This window comes from Cebus imitator, unplaced genomic scaffold, assembly GCF_001604975.1.
Source record: "Cebus imitator isolate Cc_AM_T3 unplaced genomic scaffold, Cebus_imitator-1.0 Scaffold191, whole genome shotgun sequence".
Lineage (NCBI taxonomy): Eukaryota > Metazoa > Chordata > Mammalia > Primates > Cebidae > Cebus > Cebus imitator.
Window position 1 is genome coordinate 2,198,918 of NW_016107506.1, and position 21,956 is coordinate 2,220,873.

General features: G+C 35.6%; 1 pseudogene; it reads right to left on the reverse strand.

Annotated features, from left to right (window-relative positions):
- Positions 1-1,418: 1,418 nt before the first annotated feature.
- Positions 1,419-2,477, reverse strand: LOC108316743 (annotated as a pseudogene).
- Between the last annotated feature and the right edge of the window lie 19,479 nt (positions 2,478-21,956).

The window sequence follows — 21,956 nt, forward strand, 5'->3', positions numbered from 1 at the left end:
ACTCTATTGAGAAAGCAAAAACCTGAGAGGAAGTAATTGTAATTGTAATTCAAAAACTTCAACCCTTGATCTTGGAAAACCAGAAAATCTCTAAACTCTTAATACAATTGAAAGGTAAGGAAAAAAAAGAAAAAAAAAATAAAAAACCCTAGGTCAGCAACAGGCCTTGTTATGTAAGCTACTTCAAAAAATAAAAGCTATTTATTAATTTGAAAGTTCAGTTAATTTAACAAGTCACATAGCAATATAAATTTCTTCACTCACTGATTTCTCTTTCATTTAATAAGCACACATTGTGCTGTGCTGTACTATACATTCTATAGAAATTTATAGTTCTAGGATATATGTAATTACTGTTCAGGCACCATTTATTTAAAAAGTACTCTTTCCCCTTTTAATTGCCTTAGGCAGTGCTTTAGTCTTCTCTGCATACTGTAACAAATTATCACAAAATCAGTGGCTTAGAATTATAAAAATATGCTTTCACAGTTCTGAAGGTTAAAAGTCAAAATTCATATCACTAGTCCAAAATCAAGGTGCTGGTAGGGCCTGATCCCTCTAGAAGATTCAGGAAGCATATTCTTCCAGTTTCTGATGGCTTCCATTCCTTGACTTGTGGTCTCATCACTCCAATCTCTGCCTCTGTGGTTACACTGCCTCCTCTTCCTATGTGTGTGTGAAGTTAGGGCTCACTCAGAATCCAGGATAATCCTTCACTCTCAAGATCCTTAACTTAATCACTTTGGTGAAGACCTTTTTTCTTTATTAGGCAGTATTTATAGGTTCCTTTCAGTGGTCATTATTCTACTAAGTATAGGTACAATTGTCAAAAAATCATTGATCATATTACATAGGTCTACATCTGGACTCTCCATTCTGTTCCATTCTCATCTCTATGTCTAAAGCCAATACTCATAATTTCTTGATATTGTAGCATAATGGTAATATTGAAATCAGGTCATTTAAACGCTCCAACTGTTCTTTTTTCAAAATACTCTTGTAGAATTTTTGCATTTCCATGTACATTTTGGACTAAACTTGTCAAGTGCTATGAAAAAGCCTGCTACATTTTCACTGATTTCCATTTAATTTATGGATCAATCTTGGGAAATATGCCCTTTAAAACTATTGAGTCCTCTGAACTTTGTACAAAATATCCTTTTTTTTTTTTTTTTTTTTTTTTTTTTTACCCACGGGTTTTTTTTTTTTTTTTTTTTTTTTGGCTGAGCACAGCGGACTTTATTGATGGTACATGACAAGGTGGCACTCCCTAGGCCCCTCCCTTTTCAAGGGGTCTGCATGGAAACTGTGGGCAGGGGCGATTCCATGTGGTGGGGGACTCAGTGTGGCAGGAATTCCCCAGCAGTGAGGGCCTCTCTTCCTCTCATGCTCTCACTGGGGCCTGTGGTCCAAGGGTTTCACTCCTTGGAGGCCATGTGGGACATGAGGTCCACCGCCCTGTTGCTATAGCCAAATTCAGTTCATACCAGGAAATAAGCTTGACAAAGTGGTCGTTGAGGGCAATGCCAGCCCCAGCATCAAAGGTGGAAGAGTGGGTGTCGCTGTTGAAGTCGGAGGATACCACCTGGTGCTCAGTGTAGCCCAGGATGACCTTGAGGGGTCCCTCCGACGCCTGCTTCATCACCTTCTTGATGTTGTCATATTTGGCAGGTTTTTCCAGGTGGCAGGTCATGTCCACCACTGACATGTTGGCAGTGGGGACAAGTTAGGCCATTCCAGTGAGCTTCCTGTTTGGCTCAGGGATGACCTTGCCCACATTCTTGGCAGTGCCAGTAGAGGCAGGGATGATGTTCTGGAGAGCCCTGCAGCCGTCATGTCACAGTTTCCTGGAGGGGCCATCCACAGTCTTCTGGGTGGCAGTGATGACATGGACTGTGGTCATGAGTCCTTCCATGATACCAAAGTTGTCATGGATGACCTTGGCCAGGGGCGCTAAGCAGTTGGTGGTGCAGGAGACATTGCTGACGATCTTGAGGCTGTTGCCATGGTTCATGTTCATCACTTTCATGGGGGCAACAGCAGAGGGGGCAGATATGATGACCCGTTTTGCTTCCCCCTGCTAGTGAGCCCCAGCCTTCTCCGCGGTGGTGAAGACACCAGTGGATTCCACCACATACTCAGCATGAGCATCACCCCACTTGATTTTGGAGGGATCCTCACGGAAGATGGTGATGGGATTTCCATTGATGACAAGCTTCCCATTCTTAGCCTTGAGGGTGCCATGGAATTTTCCATGGGTGGAATCATACCAGAACATGTAGACTATGTAGTTGAGGTCAACACAGGGGTCACTGATGGCGACAATATTCACTTTACCAGAGTTAAAAGCAGCCCTGGTGACCAGGTGCCCAATACGACCAAATCAGTTGACTCTGACCTTCACCTTCCCCATGGTGTCTCAGGGATGCGGCTGGTGATGGGAGAGGAGATGCGGCTGTCTGTCGAACAGGAGGAGCAGAGAGCCCAAAATATTCTCTTTCATTTGTTTAAATGTTAAAAATGTTCCTTAGCAATGTCGTTTAGTTTTCGGTGTGTAGGTTTTGTGTGTATTTTGCTATTTTATGTTTTTGATACTAAACAATATGGTTTTCTCCCCCATAATTCTGGAGAGTCTTTTATTCTAAGGCATATTTTAATTCACTACTGAAGCATGACACCTCTGAGATTACTAAATGCTTTGGATGATGACGGAGACCTTTCCACAACGCTGGCCAAGGTTTGACTGTCTCCCTACTTTAAGTGAGCTTAGAAAGTTATTCAGTTAAAACACTGTAGTCCTGCCTCAAGGAGTCTCACCCTATGGAAGTGTAGCATAGTTCTCAGCAAAGACACAAATGGAAAATTCTGAAGCTGCTTGTGTTTTTGTTTTTTACATAATTTCCTCTCATCTCAGTTCTCCTGGTATCTAATCTCTGTGTCCTTTGTTCAGTGAGACCTCTTGACACTTCCTTAATTACACAGTCATTTAGAATGTGCCTCCAGCCAGACAGCTAGGGGTGATTGTAGATTCCCTTGGTTCTCCTTATCACAGGGGTCATGTGCCTGTGTTGTATGTTTCCAATGTCTAAAAATAATTATTTCATGTGTTTTTTCCCCAATTTTATAGTTATTTATGAAAGGAGGTTATGATCCTTGTTATTTCATCATGGTTAAAAGGCAAAGTTATTATATTTATTTTTAAGCTAGAAATGTATTCATACCAGTTGATCTGAAAGCATGCAAATTCATTTTATTTTTGCAGCAATCACCTAAAACTTGAATGTGTTTGCAAGATACAAAGATTTATCCTGTAATAATTCAATAGAACTGGTTAATTTATGGCAATAAAAATAATCCTCAATTGTAAATATCATCACTACTTTTGTTTCTCACTCAGTATACACATCATAAATACCCTATCTGACTGAAGACTTGGTAGTAAACTGCAATGGTTGCACTCTTTATATTTGAAAATACATTTTTTTCATTTAGTTCTTAACCCTTTCTTTCACCATTTTTTTCATTTTCATAAATAGCATGAAAGAAGTAAATGATCTGCCCATTAGATTCTTATCATTTCAAAATTTTTTTGTAAAAATTCCACCTTTCTTATTCAGGCATAATAGTTCAATTGTCCATAGATTCTTAATATATGTGTCTTGTGTATATACCTATCTAACTGTACATGTCTTAATATACCAATACAGAACATCTATTTTTCTTACTTTAGTAACATTACTGAACAAGTTATGATTCTAATATAAAATACATGTACATAATAATGATACATCATTTTCCAACGTAATACCTTTGTACTACAATTTATATGAATTCTTTGGATAATTTTGGTATTTTAAATGTATATGGTACCTCAGAAAATAATTAATTTTGGAAACAAATTTATATTCTGATTCAATGTGATATTTGTTAAATAAATGCAATCAAATTTGTCTATGTGTTTGTGAAGTTTTCTTTGTTCAATTTTGAATTTAATATATTGCTAATTAGTCATTATTTTGTTAATGACAGATAATATTTAACTCCCACTGCACACACGTAAGCATATAGACATAAGCAAAAGCGAAATGATAGAAAAATGTTATAGAATATTTTATTCTTTTTACATTGTATCTTATGAGTTGAGAGCTTTTTTGCTGTTATAATGATCACATACGTTCTTTTCATATTACTCAATATGCAATTATGAATAAGTATATCAGTTTGATATAAAACGAATTCACTAGACATGGAGACTAAAAGTGGTGCTTTTTTCACATTCTTCATAGACCCTCAATCAAACAGCCTTCTAATTCTGAAATTATCATCCAGTTTTAGGATATGAATGTCTATAGTCCAATGTGAAATAAACATATGTATATATATATATATATATATACACACACATATATATATATATACACACACATATATATATATATATATATACACACACATATATATATATATATATATATACACACACATATATATATATATATATATATATGTATACACACATACACATATACATATATATATATACACACACATATATATATATATACACACACATATATATATATATATATATATATATATACATACATTCTTATTCATTTTTGAATTTCATCCAATGCAGTGTAAAGTTTGATTCTACTTTTTGATCAGGCTTAGAATACATTCTGACTCTCTCCTACTCCATTATTATATATGAGACTATGTCTGGGAAGGAATTTGTAACATGCCTAGTCTTGAATATTGTCCCTCGCTGAAGGGTATGTGAGAAATTAACTTGGAAACTAGTAGTTCAGAAAAGCATATTTTAATTTACTTTCTTGAGTTATAATTCCATGCCTCACTGACCTTCCATGTATCTTCTAGTTTATTACTTAGACGTTAAAATCATATTGTTAATTATGACACTCAATCTTACTGATTTAATTGTACAAAATTATCATTTTAAAACATTATCATGGTCATATGTGGTGGTCTTATTCAGTTAGAATATCTGGTGTCAGGGCCTAAGGAATCTAGATTATTCATAAGCACCTGATGTTTGGAAACCATTACACACTTGATTATGCTTGCCCTTATTATTCTTTAGTTATGTCAAATATGTCAGTCTTACATTTTTCAAGAGGAATATCAGCTCTTTGAAAAACACATACATTCTTTTCTATGTATGGTTCATGCTAAGCCAAATGCCCTACACACAGCAGGTGCCAAATGAACCCTTGATGTTTGCTTACTGAAAAAAATATTAATATCTGTACAGCTATTTTGTCATTTGACTAAAATGTATTTGGTGAAAGAAAATAGCAAAAGATTTATCTGTTTCAGCAATATGAATTATCTTTCGACATAATAAAAGCAAACTTTTCAGATGCCTCTCAGGGTTTTAAAATACTACCTTTGTGATCTACTTTGCCTCAATACCACTTAAGACAGTTCTTCTATTGGTTCCTGTGTCTAAGCACATGACTCTTGTTTTTCATATACTGGTAGGAAATGTTTCTATTCCCCCTAAAAGCTTAGGTAAGGGCTAGATCCTGAGTAATAGAAGTGGTAAATCACAATTCACTGAGACTGAGCCACTCTTTACAAATTTCACTTCAGCAGCTTTTTACCTTTTTCAAGTTAAAATAATACTATCATTGAAACATAAAAAGGATTATCATGGAACTAATTACCATTAAATAAAGACCACAAACTCTCAGTATTAGTGCTGTAACTTGTGTTTCATTGGGTTATGCCATATTCTGCTAAATTAAGCACTGTTATAATTTGCTCTTGCTAAATTAACTTTTACAAATGATGCACAGAAGCTCATTTTCTCCAAGAACCTCCCACCCAACATATATGTCCAACTCAAGGAAGAGGCATTCTCTATATAAATCCTTTTAAATGTGAGTGCTGTTTATTGGAACACATTTCTAGGAATGGAGACTTTAATATGTATAACAAATGAGGTAATTTCCCTTTTCACATTTAACATAAGCAAAACAAAAAGCCAACCAATCAACACCAACAACAAACTCCATAGAGGCAGGACAGAGCCATAAGTCACTGGTACTTGGGAGAGATCTGAAGCTTCTGCTTTTGTTTTCTGCACTATCTTCAAATCGTCTCTTTCTCATGGTGGTAGCATAGGCGCATTGCAGGGAAGTTCCTATTTGGAAGCTCATTACCTTGGTCTTCTCATCCTCTAAAGACCTTGGGAAAATGGACAGCCAGACTCTACACTAGATTTTTTCCTCTTCTCTTTCTTCCTGTCCAGAAGGCTCTAGTATGGCCTTTCTTTGCATTTCACAGCCAATTTTGAATAAAGGGAGGTGAAGTGAAAAAAGTAGATTCTTTAGAATTTTGTCTCTCTAATTGATACTGATTCTAATATAAATACAAGGAGTTTCCCATGCAGTCAAGTCTACCACAATGGAAACTATGTTGAAATAATCAAAGGGTTAATTTGATGATCATTTTCCTCTGGTGAATGCATTTCCCTCTGGCACTTTGAGAAAGGAATGTTTATTCAAATATTAGTTTTTTTAGGTAAGAATTACTTTAACGCATAAAAGAATAGCTAAGGCAGGCAGGTGGAATAAACTTTTAGTTTTTCTACATGTTTTCTAAAAAGACATTTTGTTGAGATAGCAATTATATCTTGAGGAAACTCATTTTGTTGTTTATAGTAATTGTTTTGATGGTGTACACATATGCCATCAAAACACATTTAAATTATACAATTTAATAAGTTTTGGCATATGTGTACACCATCAAAAAATTACTATAAGCAAAATAATTCTTAAAAACTCACCACCCAAAGAGTTTCCTCAAGATTTTTATATTACTTTTACCTGTTTCTGCCCAGTTCTTACCCCCACGTACACATTGACTTGCTTTCTGCCACTATAAACTAGTTATAGATTCATTTGCATTGCCTCGCGTTTTATATAAATGGAGTCCTAAACTATGTACTTCTTCGTATCTAGCTTTGTTCATTTAACATAATTATTTTGAAGTGTATTTACATTTTTGTGTGTTCCAATAGTTTATTTCTTTTTATTATTGAGTAGTGATTCATTGCATGAATTTATTTGTCCGTTTATTCACATATTAGTGGACATTTGGGTTGTTTCCAGTTTTTAGCTATTACCAATAAAGCTGTAATTGATGTTCTTACAGAAAATGGGTATGGAAATGGGCTTTTTATTTTCTTGCATAAGTAACTAGGAGTGGAAGATCTAAGCTGCAGGAGGCATGTCTTGAACTTTTTATAGAACTGTCAAATTATTTTCCAATGTGGCTCCACCTGCATTTCACATTTTCATCAGCAATGCCTGATAATTCCAATTATTCCATGTGCAATGCAGCACTGGGAACAAAAGTAAGAGGAAAAGGAGAAGGAGGAGAAAAAGAGGAGGAAAAACTGGAAGAATAGCAAGGAGGAAAAGGGGGAAAGATAATAAGATTTCTGCATATCTGAAGGCTAAAGTGTAATAAAAATTACAAATGTTGTCTAATACATTTTTCCTTATATTTGATAAACAGTTTGACATGTTCAGAATGCAGGCAAAAGGAGCACTACTTTGAAAATCAAAAGATAGATTATTGTCTGTTTTTTCTCACTAACTAGATGACCTTTACTTTTGTGGGCTTCAGTTTCCATGTCTACAAAAGAAACAGGACTCAGAAGTTCTCTTTCAGCAACAGATTCAGAAATAACTACACTTTGTTTATGCTTTTAGCTCTCCTTTTTGCCCAGTATATATTTAATTTGAAGAGTGAAAAAGAGAGTATCCCAACCTTCCAGGAGGAGGAAGCAATAAATGAAATGACCCTGAGCCATTTAGCAAACCTAGATCAATAAAATGGCCAGCGCATCTTGATGATGGTGAATGATGATGGTGAGTGATAGGGGTGAATTCAATCTTCTGAGGATTATCAAGAATTGTAGATTTTATTATAAATGCGACAGGGCATGGGCTCTAGAGACAAATTGCTTGGGTTGGAATCCCTGCTCTACGATTTCCTAGCTGTGGAGACTTGGGCCAAGTATCTAAACAACCTTTCCCTCAGCATTATAATAAGGATAACAGCAGTACTAATCTCATAGTTATTATAAAGATTAAATGAATTTTAGGGTTTAGAACTGTGCCTGACACATGTTAAGCAGGATTTAAGTTAACATCATTACCAACACTGCTCTTTGGCTTCCTATTGCTGATTCAGAGTAACGAAACCCAAAGGGAGGAGCTTCCAGCATAGAGTGTGGACATGGAGCTTCTGGGTTCATTTCCGGCTTCATTAGTATGGGCATGTCACAGCCTCTTTGTATAAGAGAATGAGTGTTCATCATGGATGATACTAAAGCTGCCTACAGCTTTGAATTCTCGCAGAAAACACAAGTAAACTTTTTTGGAAATCACTGCATAAAATTATACATCTGATAGCTTGAGGGAAAAGTAAAGGAAAAATATAAACTATCACACTGTACTTTAGGGTTCTGATCACTTATCAGAAAGGAAAAAAATAAATTTATTATCACTAAAATCACACAATTTCTTTTATTTTCTCCTAAAATAAAGTTGTCATCAAGCACCATTACCACCTATTAGAGAAAGACTTTACTTTTCAGATTCTGAGTCAACTGCATCCCAGACCTAGTCTGGTATTCTAAAAATTGCTGAGACAAGTTTGACTGCTAATCAATAGTTAGAAACAACTTCTCTAAAGCCATTAATTGAAACATTCTCTCTAGAGAAGTCCATAGTAAATTGACTGAAAGGTGAAAGACAATTTAATAAATAAGAAAAAAAGTTTTTTGTTACCATGGGTATGTTTTGACAGAAACAAATTAAATGATAAACCACATCTCATTAAACTATGATAAATGTATTTTTTGGTTGATTAAAAATAATACATGCAATTATTTTAAGATTGCTTTTCCAAATTGTTTGCAAGAAAAATAAGGTTTCTTTATGTGACAAATACTTAGAGTGGGCAGTAGGTTTAAAGAATAAATAAAATGAAACATTTTTAACCAAAGAAAAATCAAATAATAGTAGCTGATATTTATAAGGATTGGTATGGGCCAGGCACCTTTCTAAATAATATTAACTCATTTATTTTATCTTCAATGCATATCATGGTTCGCACTTTACAAAATCAGAAAACGCAAGTTTGAAAATTTAAGTAACTTGACCATTAAAATATTCTAAAATTTAGAGTATTTTACTTTACCATTAGAGAAAAATATTTCTTTAGAAAAGAGAAAAAAAAGGATTTTTTTCTCTAATGGTAAAGTAAAATATTCTAAAGTTTTTAAAAGCTAGACAATACTGGAATATATTACTAACAGCAATAGTAAGATAATCACTAGTCTCGGTTTTTAAAAAGTAACCACACTATCATGTTTGTGATACTGAAAAGAAAAAAAAATAGCTTACTTAGCTTTATGGATACCAAAAGTAGAGTGAATATTTTGGGAAGTGCATTCACCAATCATAAAGCTTTTTATTACAGCCTGTAGAACCCGTGTCATGTCAGCCTGAGGAACTCACAAGAATGCAGAGATGGTGGACCCAGGCAAGCTAGCCAGCTCCTGGGAAGCTTTGCCAGGTCTGTCTACCATTCTTCCAGATAAATGATGTCTTCAAATTATTAATATTTATGCTTCTGCTTTTAAAAACTCTACAGCTTAGCCATTACTACTTTTAGCATTTTATAAAAATTTTGCTTTATGTACTTATTCGTTGAGCAAGTTCTGTGTTTAAAATTTTTCCATCTCAGATCTTCCTTCTGGGGTCTTCCTCCTTCAGCCTGAAATTTGTCTGTTAGAAGTTTCTTGAATGAGACAGTCAAACAAGATGATGGATTGGAGGCATTGTTAGTATGACTCTCCCACTTGGAAAGACAAAATAGTGTGTAGAGGTTCATGCTGTGAACTTTGTTCCAAGAATCGATACAGGAATGTAACAGGAATACTGAAAGAAACCACAGACCCATGGAAGAAGCCGTGGGTGGCAGCCTAAACCATGAACTAGACAGAGTGTGAGGAGGGATAAATTGTTGGCAGAATATACACTGCCATCAGGGAACCTAGCAATCCAGGCCACGGGAGAAGGCCTTGACCCTAACCAGCACTGGAGCTGATCTAGTGAGCGGTGGGGAGTACATGAGGGGTGGCATCAGGACATACTTTGTGTGCACTCCCAGTCTCCAGAGGAAATGGAGGGAAGCTGTTCCTGATCTTGATCTTACATCGCAGAAGACCTCGCAGATGTCTTCCAGTTAACTTGGGTGGTGGAACAGGTTGAAAGAAGCTCCCAACTGAGATTCACGATATAATCTTGAGTGGGGATGAACCCCATTGGCCAGAACAAAGGGCTGAGTGGGAAGTGGGTTGTAGTCATGGGTGCAGGAGCTGGATGCCCCTGCTTTGTGGGTAGATGAAGAGAGGCATGGTCTGACAATTTTGGTTTGTGTCTTTATGGGAATGGCTTATGGCTTGGGGCAGCTTTGAGTTCTGAGGGCATACTCCCTAGAACCTAGCTAGTTGCTGTTAGTGGAACACTGTGGGTGTGATACCTGCCTTACCAAGTATGTGGGTACTGGATGGGGCTTACTGCCACCTTCTCCTCCCCACTCCTCATGCAAACACTTCTGAACAGCAGAGGAAGCTGCACTCCTCCCTAGAACATTGCCCCAGAGGCCAGAGGACTGTCTTCCAGCCCCCACTGGGACTGCTGCTTGCACCCACATGTAGGAAGCCAGAGCACAGACTTGCTTAACTCAGCCCCCAACTGGCTTTGCCCCTCTACCCACCCTGGTAGCTTAAGACAAAGGACATAAATTTTGGGAGCTCTATAGCCTTGCCTATTGCCTGAGACACCAGAGTACCTCTCCTAGGTAACATAGGACAGATACAAAACCCATTGTTACCACCATAGCTGGTACTCTTTTCTAAGTGCTTCCTTCTAGCTGTAGGCCAACTGACACGGTCCATTACAGAATCTGCAGGATGAATGACCCAGCACCCAGGAAAGAGAAAACTTGTGCATGACCACAGCTACCACCATTGCCTGCTTCACCCTGGCTAACCAGGAGGCTCTGAGTCTATCCATGTAACCATTCGTTACTATTGAAACTGGCATTTAAGAAAGGCAACACCCTAAGGCTATTATCCATAACCAAGAAATCTCATAGTCTACATAGAATATTTATAACTATTCAGATCAGACAGGCATCTCAGGGCCAGAATGAGATATGGATTACTTTCTTCTGTCCTGGCAGGGGACCCTAAGATGTCTTCCTACCTTCTCCCTAAAAAGAACTTGGTGATTTTCACTGAGAGGTCCTCTAGAGGCCTCTGTAAAGGCTGGGGCCTTTGATCACCATTGGGTATTGCATTTTCCACCTGCTTTAGCCATAGCAAGTTTTTACCTATGGACACCTCTCCTAGCGACCTACAGCCTAAACTATTCAACCGAATAAATAAAAAGCTGGGAAAACAAGTGCACATCACTGGGGGATAGATACCTTTCAAGAGAATTCTCCCATTCTAACCCCACAGGAGACAGTGAACCTGTTCATATACTGAGCACTTTGCTACTGCAGCCAGCATCTGAGAAAGCCATCCTACAAAGACTCTCTCTAACCAAGGAACTCATACAAAGTCTTCACACCTAAAAGCACTCAGAGCCCAATTAGGTTACAATAAAATGTAATCATAAAGTCACATCGTCAAGGGAAAAAAAGCAAGAAATTTTAAAAAGTGGAAACAAAAATAAATTCAAAAATAATTAGAAGAAATAGTTTGTCCAAATGAGAAGGAACTGGAAAAATAATTCTGGCGATGTGACAAAACAGGATTCTATAACAACCCTGAAAGATCAAACTAGCTCTCCAGCAATGGATCTAAGTCAAAATGAAATCTTTGAAATATCAGACAAAAAACTAAAAATGTTGATTGTTAAAATTCTCAGGGATATAAAAGAGAAAGATAAAAACCAAAATAAAGAAATTTTAAAATAATTCAAAAAATAAACGAAAATTTTTCTGAGATATACATTTTAAATATATATTGAAATTGTATATATATAAGTTGTGTGTAGCTGTACAGTAGAAGCATACTATCTCAAGACGTTCTTAAATTTGGAATATTAATATTTGGAATTCATGTTTGGAATGTTTCATTTAATATATTAGTAGTAAATCTTCCTTAGAAAAATATTTATTGACAACCTAGCCTGTATGTTCAGTGATGAGTCTCAATCCTCCCTCAGGTGGTTGATAACTGAGAATCCTCAGTAGCCATCAGTAGCCAAGTCCCACCATGAAAAGTGAGACAGAGCAGCTGCATTTGGCCACTTGAAATCTCCTGCTTTCCAAAGCAGCTTGTGCTGAAGCATGGAGTAGGTACTTCAGACTGTCAGTTCAATAAATCCCCAAATATAAAATTTTTATTAGAAGATAGCTAGTTTGTCCTTTGTCACTACTAACAAACAACTTGCATCATGGCCCAGATCTCTTAATTGTCCAGCCTTCATTCTTTGTTCCTTGTTTAACACAATAGTCTATACCTCACACAATTCCAAATAGATATAGGCTAGTTATGTCATAATGCAAATTGGCTTATAATACTAAGTCAATTAATATTTATATTTGAACTCCACTCAGCCAACCCATTTTGGACTTCCAATCTCTAGAACTGCAAGAACAATACATTTGCTGTTTTAAGCCACTTGCATTCGTGGAAATTTGTTATAGCAGCAAGAGAAAGCTAATGCAAACCCTACCTGAAAAGAGCCGATTTTATGTATATTTATGAATTCACTTCAAAAAATAAATAAATAATTAAATTTTAAAAATTAAATTTGGCCATTTACAATAAAATTGTTCAAGTGTTTGGATGAAAGCTAACGGGCAAATATTTAAATAATAATTATACTTCAAAAATAATTTTTATTAATGCTTCTTATAACATATGAATATATATATTTACATATTACAAGAAGTCTATTGACAGTGTAAATGGTAACAATGGTTAAAATTACATTTGTATTCCTGCTGTTGCTTTTAGGAGTTGACCTGCATAACCTGGAATAAAAATTTTTTCTTCTTTAACTTGGCAAAAAAAAAAAAAAAGTTAATTGAATGATAGTAAATGTATGGATGCAAGGTAAATGCATAGATCTGTTGAAGGTAAGCTTTCTCCATGATAGCTTAACTGAAGGATAGCAGAAAATTTATTCCAATTATTAAAAGATATGTTTTTTCTGAGCAATCTATTTTAGGTTGCCAATTATTTTCTCTCAACTCAGAAGATACTATTCCACTGTACCCTGTCTTCCATAATGTTGGGAAGTCAACTTTAAGTCTTCTATTTATTTCTTACAATTTTTCCTCTATGGCTGCTTTTAAGAGTTAGATTTTCTTTTCTGTTCTGCAATTGCACTGGGAGAAAGTGCTAGAAGAAGTTTCCTGGGAGAAGGTGCTGCCTGAGCTTCATCCTGAAGGAAAGTCAGCCAGGTAGATAATGTGGAGCTATCACCTAATAGTTGTCCACAAATTAAAATCAAATAAGCACTTCTCTAGTAGATTGTTGGTAGGTTCACTTAAAAAAAGTTGTTTTATTTTCTGGCTTTGTCTGTTTTCTTCTCCATCTACACTATTGCAATATTTTCTTCTGAGATTTCATCTTGAGTAGCACTTTAAAATATTTTAGTTTTTATTATATTTTGTCAGAAGCAATGCAAAGCATTTTTGTTACACAGGAATCTCCATGTATTCCTAACTATTCCACTACCATCATAAAGTAAAGATACCAAAAATATTTTAATTACTTATTATCTACGAATGAAATTTAGCCAAAATTCAGCTAGGAAAACAGGTTTTTATCTACAGGAAGTACTCAAACAATGATTATGTTTAAGTGATATGAAGAAAATAAACAGTAATCTGATCTGCGGTACAGTTTTGATAGGGTAGTCATGGATAGTCGGCCTGAAGTTTCCTTTAATCTGAAAGAAGAGAAGTTAGCTGGCTAATGAGGGCAAGCTGCCTACTAGAAATCCAGGATAGCTTGCGCTGTCTCTGAGGTGAAAATTTACCATCATTTAGAAACAATACATATCATTGTACATGCTGGGGCAGAGTGAACGAGAGGAGGTTCAGTATGAGACTGGAGAAACAAGCATATATTGTGCTGAGTCCCCCAAGAAGCGGATGCTAAGACAGAAGTAAAGGTGCAAGCAAGAGATTTACTGGGGAAATAGCAATGAAAGATAAAGAAGAGGAGCAGAAGTCATCAGGAAGAAATTTAAGACTATATCTGATATTACATGACCCTATGATATCTGTGAAGAGGTCTGTAGAGAAAAAGTGAATCATTTAGGTAGCAGGTCTAAGGAGTTTTCTCAGGTTGATGGAGTGACCTCTAGCCAAAGTTGGCCACCAGAGAGATCCCTCATTTCATGGGAGCAGATTTGAATGAACAGTTTTGCTATGCTCAGTTATTGTCTGTGGCAATATGCAGAAAGTGTGGATTCAGCGAAAGCCTGGTGGTAGATCCAGAGCAGCAACAGCTAGAGTTGTCACACAAATGCACTCACCACAGCAAGAGATCTGAACTGTGCATTTTCATGACCACTATAGTCCACTTCTTACTATACATTCTATCTGTGCTCATAGATTTTTTGAAGCCCTGAAAGTCATCCCAAGTGCTAACAGATTAAAGAAAGAGTAGGTGATTTCTGCATAGGCTTTCTTATTATCAGCTCCTTAAGATTTTCCCTTCAGATATTTTTGTATACAGGAGAGTTTCACAACTTTTAGGGAATAAAATTATTTCTTTCAGTTTTATAGGTTACTAGCAGCTGAGAGTAGTGAGAGTTGCTTTGACCATTAAATTCCCAGCATCTATGACATAAAAGGGGAGTTTGTGAATATTGCAAATAACCAGTAAACATTAAATAGCATTTTGAGACTTCCTAAAACACTCTTTACCATTGTTCCCAGGTTGCTGATTAGGAAACAAATAAGGGGAAAAATTAGCTTAAAATATTTCATCTATTTAAAAAATTGTAATGGGGCCTGATTTTTATTCTTCTAGTTAGCTCATGGGGACAAATGTTCTATTTTAATTATTTGTGAACTATTTTTATATTGACAAGAGTTAAAACAAGGTTTTCAGAGACATGGGGGAAATTATACAATCTTCCAAATTAAGTGTAGTTGCAAAGCTATTTACAGTCACTGCAAAGAGCAATATCACAAAAAAATGGATAACAGAAAACCCTCCTACATGCAGAAGCTTAGCTTTTTTTCTCAGAACCTTATATGAAATGTCACAAACTCAGTCATGAATAAAATTAAAGTTATATTATCAGCCTGAAACTATTCCAATATCTTCAATCACAGAAATTTATCAAAATGTCCTGCATTTTGTAATACAAAATATTTTATTTAACCCACATATAGACATACCCAAGAAATATCTGTGATGCAACAGGCAGAGTTGTCTAGAAGTGACATAAGGAGCTTATTCTGGGAAGCCTGAACCAAGAGAAGCTGTAAGTAGTATCAGAGACTAGGGACTCTTGGAGAGAGATCCTCAGTATCTCCAGCAGCAGGGGAGCTAGACAGCTCAGTTGAAAAGCTAGCACTCAAAATCAAAACAGTCTGGCAACTAATAGGTTACATATTATCTCATTGACAAGTCTGCTTTCTGAAGGATGTCTCTTATAGATGAAAAACCACAGAGTGAAGTGGTCCCTCAAGCTGAAATGTGCATCCAGCAGTGCCCTGGCTCTCACTTGGGTCTCTGTGGAATAATGAGAGAAGATGGGAACGTGTGCCTTCACATCTCTTATGCTGACCGTGGTCTTACCAGTTTCCTTTCTTTGATAAAGCATATTCTTAACCCATCCCAATAGGACAATGTCATACAATTAGTTGTGAACACTAGTACACCACAGTAGACACCCAGGTGGCACTCTTTTGGATGTGATCATTTATTTTTTCTCTTTTTGAAAAATATCAATAAACTACTTTCAGTGAAATCAATCTGAAATGACTTCTTGACATTTATTATATTGCTATGCTTAATTAAAATTGGGGCATCATTCTTATACTTCTATACTGATCACAGATTCTCAACTAAGACATATATTTTATCAAAATAAGAAAAACATAATAAATAGTTTGTTTCTGGATTATTTCTTCCATAACAAGATTTTTTTCTGTCTTTTGTACTTGAGTAATTTTGGTATTCAAAATATTTTATTCTCAACTTTTACCTAAGAGTAGAATTTAATTTAGACCTAATAGTAGAATTTAATTTAACTCAGTTAATTCAGTTTTTCAGCCCAAACATTAGTTAATTGAAACATTAGTTTTCAAAAATAGCTAGGGAAGCAAATTTGCTTAACAAAATCATACATGGTACTACAAAGTCAGCATACAAGACTTTTAGCCATTCATTACCTTTTATTATCATCTTTATTATCAACATTAGTGGGTTAGCTGCATTATAAGCTTACAGTATAGTCATGCATACTTAGGATTTATTCATGTAATTTTAGTTTGTTGGAATAGGGTTACAGTCCTGACTCCTAGTTGGGACAAAGCTGTGCTTAGAATCCAGTTTCCAAGGTAAACGGCAACAGAATTTATTGTCTCACAAGAGATTTGGTGAGTGGCATGGAAGCAACAAAACTGTCACTTATAACTTATCATAGTACTGCACAAGACAGCTGGAGAATTAATTTACTCAGATTTGTACCCTACTGCTTCTTTCCTAGGAAGTTTTACCTAGTTCACTCCAGATTTTTCTTCCTTTGTAGTCCTACTGATGCTTGCCCATGACTATCTTGTACAATACTTTTCAGTCCTGGTTGACAGTAATGTTACAGGACAACCAGGTTCATATGCCTGCTGTGCAGTAACATACCAACATACCAAAGCACCAGGGTTTGAAGAAGATAAAGGGTTTAATGTTCACAGGGCAACTGAGCAAGGAGATGGGAGGGGATCTCAAATCTATCTCCCTAAAGAGTTCTGGGCAAGGGTTTTTAAGGAGATCATGCAGGGTGACAGGCTGGAAAATTGGGTCATTGATTAGTCAGGGTAAGTAAGATATCATCAGGATGAGGAAACTGCATTCAGCTTCTCATGGGGTTCTTCAGATGAGTCTGTGCCAGTAGTTTTACTGGTATGCAGGACCACAAAGAATGGTTCAAATGGAAAATATTTTATAGTGTTAAAGTTTTCATTTATAGAAAGAACTATACTCTTTTCACAGGATCTGCATGATTCTGGGGCAATAGGTGCCAAATAACTATAAGGAGGCAGGTCAGAGAGCAGGCTGACCTCCTAATTACTGCTGCATGTGCTTCAGGCTTGGTTTATTTTCATTTCTCCCACTCCCTTCTTCCTGATAAACTTATTGAAGTTTATAAGGATGGTGTCAACAACTCCATTCAGTGTCCAAGACCAAATACATTAAATTATGCTTGATTTCTTTTTCTCTCATAGCCTACAGCCACTTTGTCATCAAATCATTTTTGCTGTATCTTCAAAATATATCCAGAATAGGAACACTTCCCACAACCTACCCCCTCCCACTCTGGTCCAAGCCACTATATCTCTTGCCTGGATTACTGCAATAACTTTCATGAATGTTCTTCCCATTTCTAACTTGGCCCCCAACAACCTATTCTTTTTAAACATAAGTCAGGTTCATACCATTTGTTTGTTCACTCTACGATGATTTCCACCTTCACCAAGAATGAAAACCAAGAATACATGACATATGGGTTCTAGTCCATTTTCTCGGACCTAACTCCTTCTGTTCTCCTTGGTATCCATTTTGCAATAGCTTCCTTGCTGTTCCTTAAGTAACTAAAGCATGCCCCTACCTGTGGTCCTTTGCCTTAGCTATTACATCTTCCTAGAATACTCTTCCCCCAGATATTCACGTGGCTAACATTCACATATTCTCCAAGTCTTCATTCAAATGTTATCTTCTCCATTAGGTACATCCTATTTTATTTAAAATTAAATTCTCAACCTCCCTGGTACTCTGATCCCTCTTACATGGCTCTACTTTCTCATTTTTCTTTTAGAACTTAATAAAAATAATGCAAAATTACTAATATATTACATTTCTTATTTATAACCTATCTCTCTGTCTTTTCCAGCCACTTCAAATGTTCTATCCACTAGGGAGAGAAGGTAGGGTAGGGAGACCCCTAGGTTTCATTCACTAGTACATAACTATTCACTAGTACTAGTACATAACCCCGAAATATTTGTTAGATTGAATGAAATTCAAAGTAAGCTTGACTTAATCTCATTCTAGGCTGCAAGTGAAAAGATTGCCACCATAATAAATAGCACAAAGTTGGTAAACTCTGGTTTACCTTGAAAATGTATTATCTCTAATATGCATGTATATGTGAATGATGTGTATGTATTGACATAAATGTTACATATAACTGTATATAGACAGAGTATGTATATACATATTCTTTCTACTTAGGCAGATCAACCCAGTGTTAGTGGTAAAAACAAAGAATAACTTAATGACAAATTTTAGAAACATAATTAGTAAATTTTTAAAATCTTTTAAATTCTTGTTGATATATCTATCAAGAATGATGGCCATTAATGGTGACAAAAGAGAATTTTAAATAGCTATATAATATTTCTAAATATACTTTAATTTATAGTAATACTTTTACATGTTTTAAAAATCAAAACTATAAACAAAGCCACACTTCAATAAGTCTCAACTTATCAAATCTTAACCCCTTCATGTTCCAGTCACCTCTATATATTTTGCATTATTTATAAATTTATTTGTTTCTTATATATCTTCTGATATTTCCTCACAACATATGTAAAAATTAAAAATATGGATTGTTAGTGGTTCATTTTTTACATATACAGTGTTTTGCAATGTGTTTTTCTCATTAAACAATATATTCTGAATTTCTGTATATTAGCACGTAAAATACCTTAACTGTACAATATGCCATGCAGACTATACCGCAGTTATATTAAAGAGCCGGCTATACTGAAGTGCAGTTCTTGTCGAGGCAAAACACCATTCACCTTTTACGTGACTGATTTAGACTGTCAAGTCAATGAACACAAAAGCAAAAATCATGGAAATCAGAAATGTACTTACAATTGTTCATTTTTCCCTAGGGTTATGTATAGAGTTATATATAGGTTTTGCATTATTCAAGACTATACAAGTAAAATAAGTGTGACAGCGATGAAAAACATGTATGACATTTACCTGGGAATGTTTTCTGTTCTAAGTAAGGTGACTTATATTACGTGATTATAAACTGAACATTGATCTACTAGTTATTAAAGCTCTTGGCTTTCATATTTTTCCTTCTCAGTTTTTGAAATTTTTGTAACATCTGGATCCCATTGTTTAGGGGAAACACAGCAGATGTATAAATTACTCTATTGACATTTTAACATGCTATATCTTTAAAATTACTAGGGTTCAATTATACAATTATATCATTGCAAAATAATTGTTTTTAGAAGAGAGTTAAAACTAGCTATACCCTAAAACATGAGAAAATTGATATTTTTTGTGTTACTTGTCAAAGCTTCAAACTTACCCTTGGTGGAAAAGAGGCAATTAAGATTTTAGAGTTTTTAAGAAAACACTACTGATTTTTGCTTTTCTTTAATTCTGGCTGAGCTATTTTGATGAACACTGCATTGTTAAATATACCCTCATTCACATTTTCACAAAAGACTATTTGACCCACTATAAGAAGCACAAATGTGAATGCCATGGCCAGGCATGGTGGTTCACACCAGTAATCTCAGTACTTTGGGAGGCCAACGAGGGTGGATCACTGGAAGTCAGGATTTTGAAACCAGCCTGGCCAACATGGCAAAACCCGATCTCTACTAAAAGTACAAAAAATTAACTGGGTGTGGTGGCGGATGCCTGTATTCCTAGCTACTCTGGTGAGTGAGGAAGGAATATCACTTGAACCCGGAGGCGGAGGTTGCAGTGAGCTGAGATCATGCCACTGCACTTCAGCCTGGGCAACAGAATGAGACTGTCTTAAAAAAAAAAAAAAAAAAAAAAAAAAAAAAAAAAAAAAAAAAAAAAAAAAGTGAAGGTCAGAATGTCAATAAAGATTTAAACCTGGATGGTGGTGGACATATGGCACAGTAGTCTCACTGGCACACAGAGGTTCCCACTACAAGACAGAGAAAAGAAAATGCATTCTCTTTAAGTGGGCTCATGGAACTTTTCCAAGGGAACACACTGAGTTGTCTCAAATTACCAGCAGATAAAAGCATGTGGCACATGAGGAGGACATGGCCCTGACTTCTGTGCAGACACGCTCCAGGAATTTTAGAATTTGAATTTTTATTACTTTCTTTTATAATTGCAGGCTCATCATTCCTGTTTTTTGCTGAAAAAAAGAAAGCGTAATGCAAAATTTATGCAGCTTTTCTCCCCTGCATCAGATTCTCCATAATAGATCCTGTTTAAAAGAGGATGGGGGATAATAAGATAGTCTATGCTTTTGCTTTTGTAAGAAAAAAAAAGAAAGAAAATAAAATTACCTATTTTCGAAGCTTATTCATCTAAAATAAACCTATCGTGATCAGATAGCATTCCTAAAAGGATTTTGGAGTTGGAAGGGCCTTCATTTGTATTTTCAATAGGGTTTAAATTATCTTCCCTAATTGGATCCAGCCTGCCTGTTTCTAAAGCATCAAGATACAGAGAAAATCTTGATGTTAACCAGAAATTCAGGTCAGAAGAAGCTGGGTTTCCATGTAAGACATATATGGTAATATAATCACTTAGAAATTCTGACTGCTAAGTCCATCCCTCTTAGCTTTTATAAGGCAAAGCTGTAAGTCAGATTACATCTACCAAAGCTATAATCAGCTTTCCAACTACAGAAGATTGAATTCTGTGAGATATTAAATCAGTAAAATTTGAAATACAGCAATATATATAGCAGCAAATTTATACGTAAAAGGCAAAATAGAATAAATCCAGTTATTTAATTTGTTCCCAAATAATATAGGGCACAATAAATTTTAATCTGGGTTTGGCTGGAAGAAATTGAATTATTTAGAACAGCATGATCTAACATATCAATTTTTTTCAATAAATTCAACTGTTACAGGAGTGATATTAAATAGCTGCTGGAGACTTAGCATACTATGTACCTAATAGATTATTTACCTCAGCATACTCAAAAAGCTCATAAATCAAAATCCCATAAGGGCCCCAAAGTTATTTTCTAATCTTTATTTCTGCATAGTTGCATCCTATTCTGATTTTGTAAAGAAACATATAATAAAAGGATGAGTGAAGTTGTACTCATTTGTACAAAGGGAATTTTTATAGAAATGACTAAATCTGGCAACATTTGTTCAACAAAACTATATTTAAAAAAAAAACATTAGAAGAAACTGCACTGAGAGACATGAGATAGTACTTTACTCAGCCCTAAGATTTGCTGATTATAAAATATGTGTAATTGCAAATACCAATGCCACCTCCATGAATAACTACAAAATTATGACTACATTGGGAACTTTCATTATTAGCAATGTTTTGTTTATTTTTATTGAATTATGTTGGTGAAGATGATGACAATAGTGGGATAATACATGGTATTCTTTAAGAAATAATAAACACTAACTTTTCTTATTTTGTTAATTGAAATTTCGACCAAACTACTACAGATAAATGCCAAAATATCAAAAGTGTTGCCCAAAGAGCACAAATTAGAGCTAATCTTGGGTGCTCTTATCACCTTCTGTTAGCACAAACAAAATGTTTGAACGTCCACCTTGTGCTAAATGTCCACCTTTGCTAAGGGAGGAAGTAAGTCAGGTAATGTGTCTGAGGGCTTTGATATCTGTCTGCTAGAAATAAATCTGGC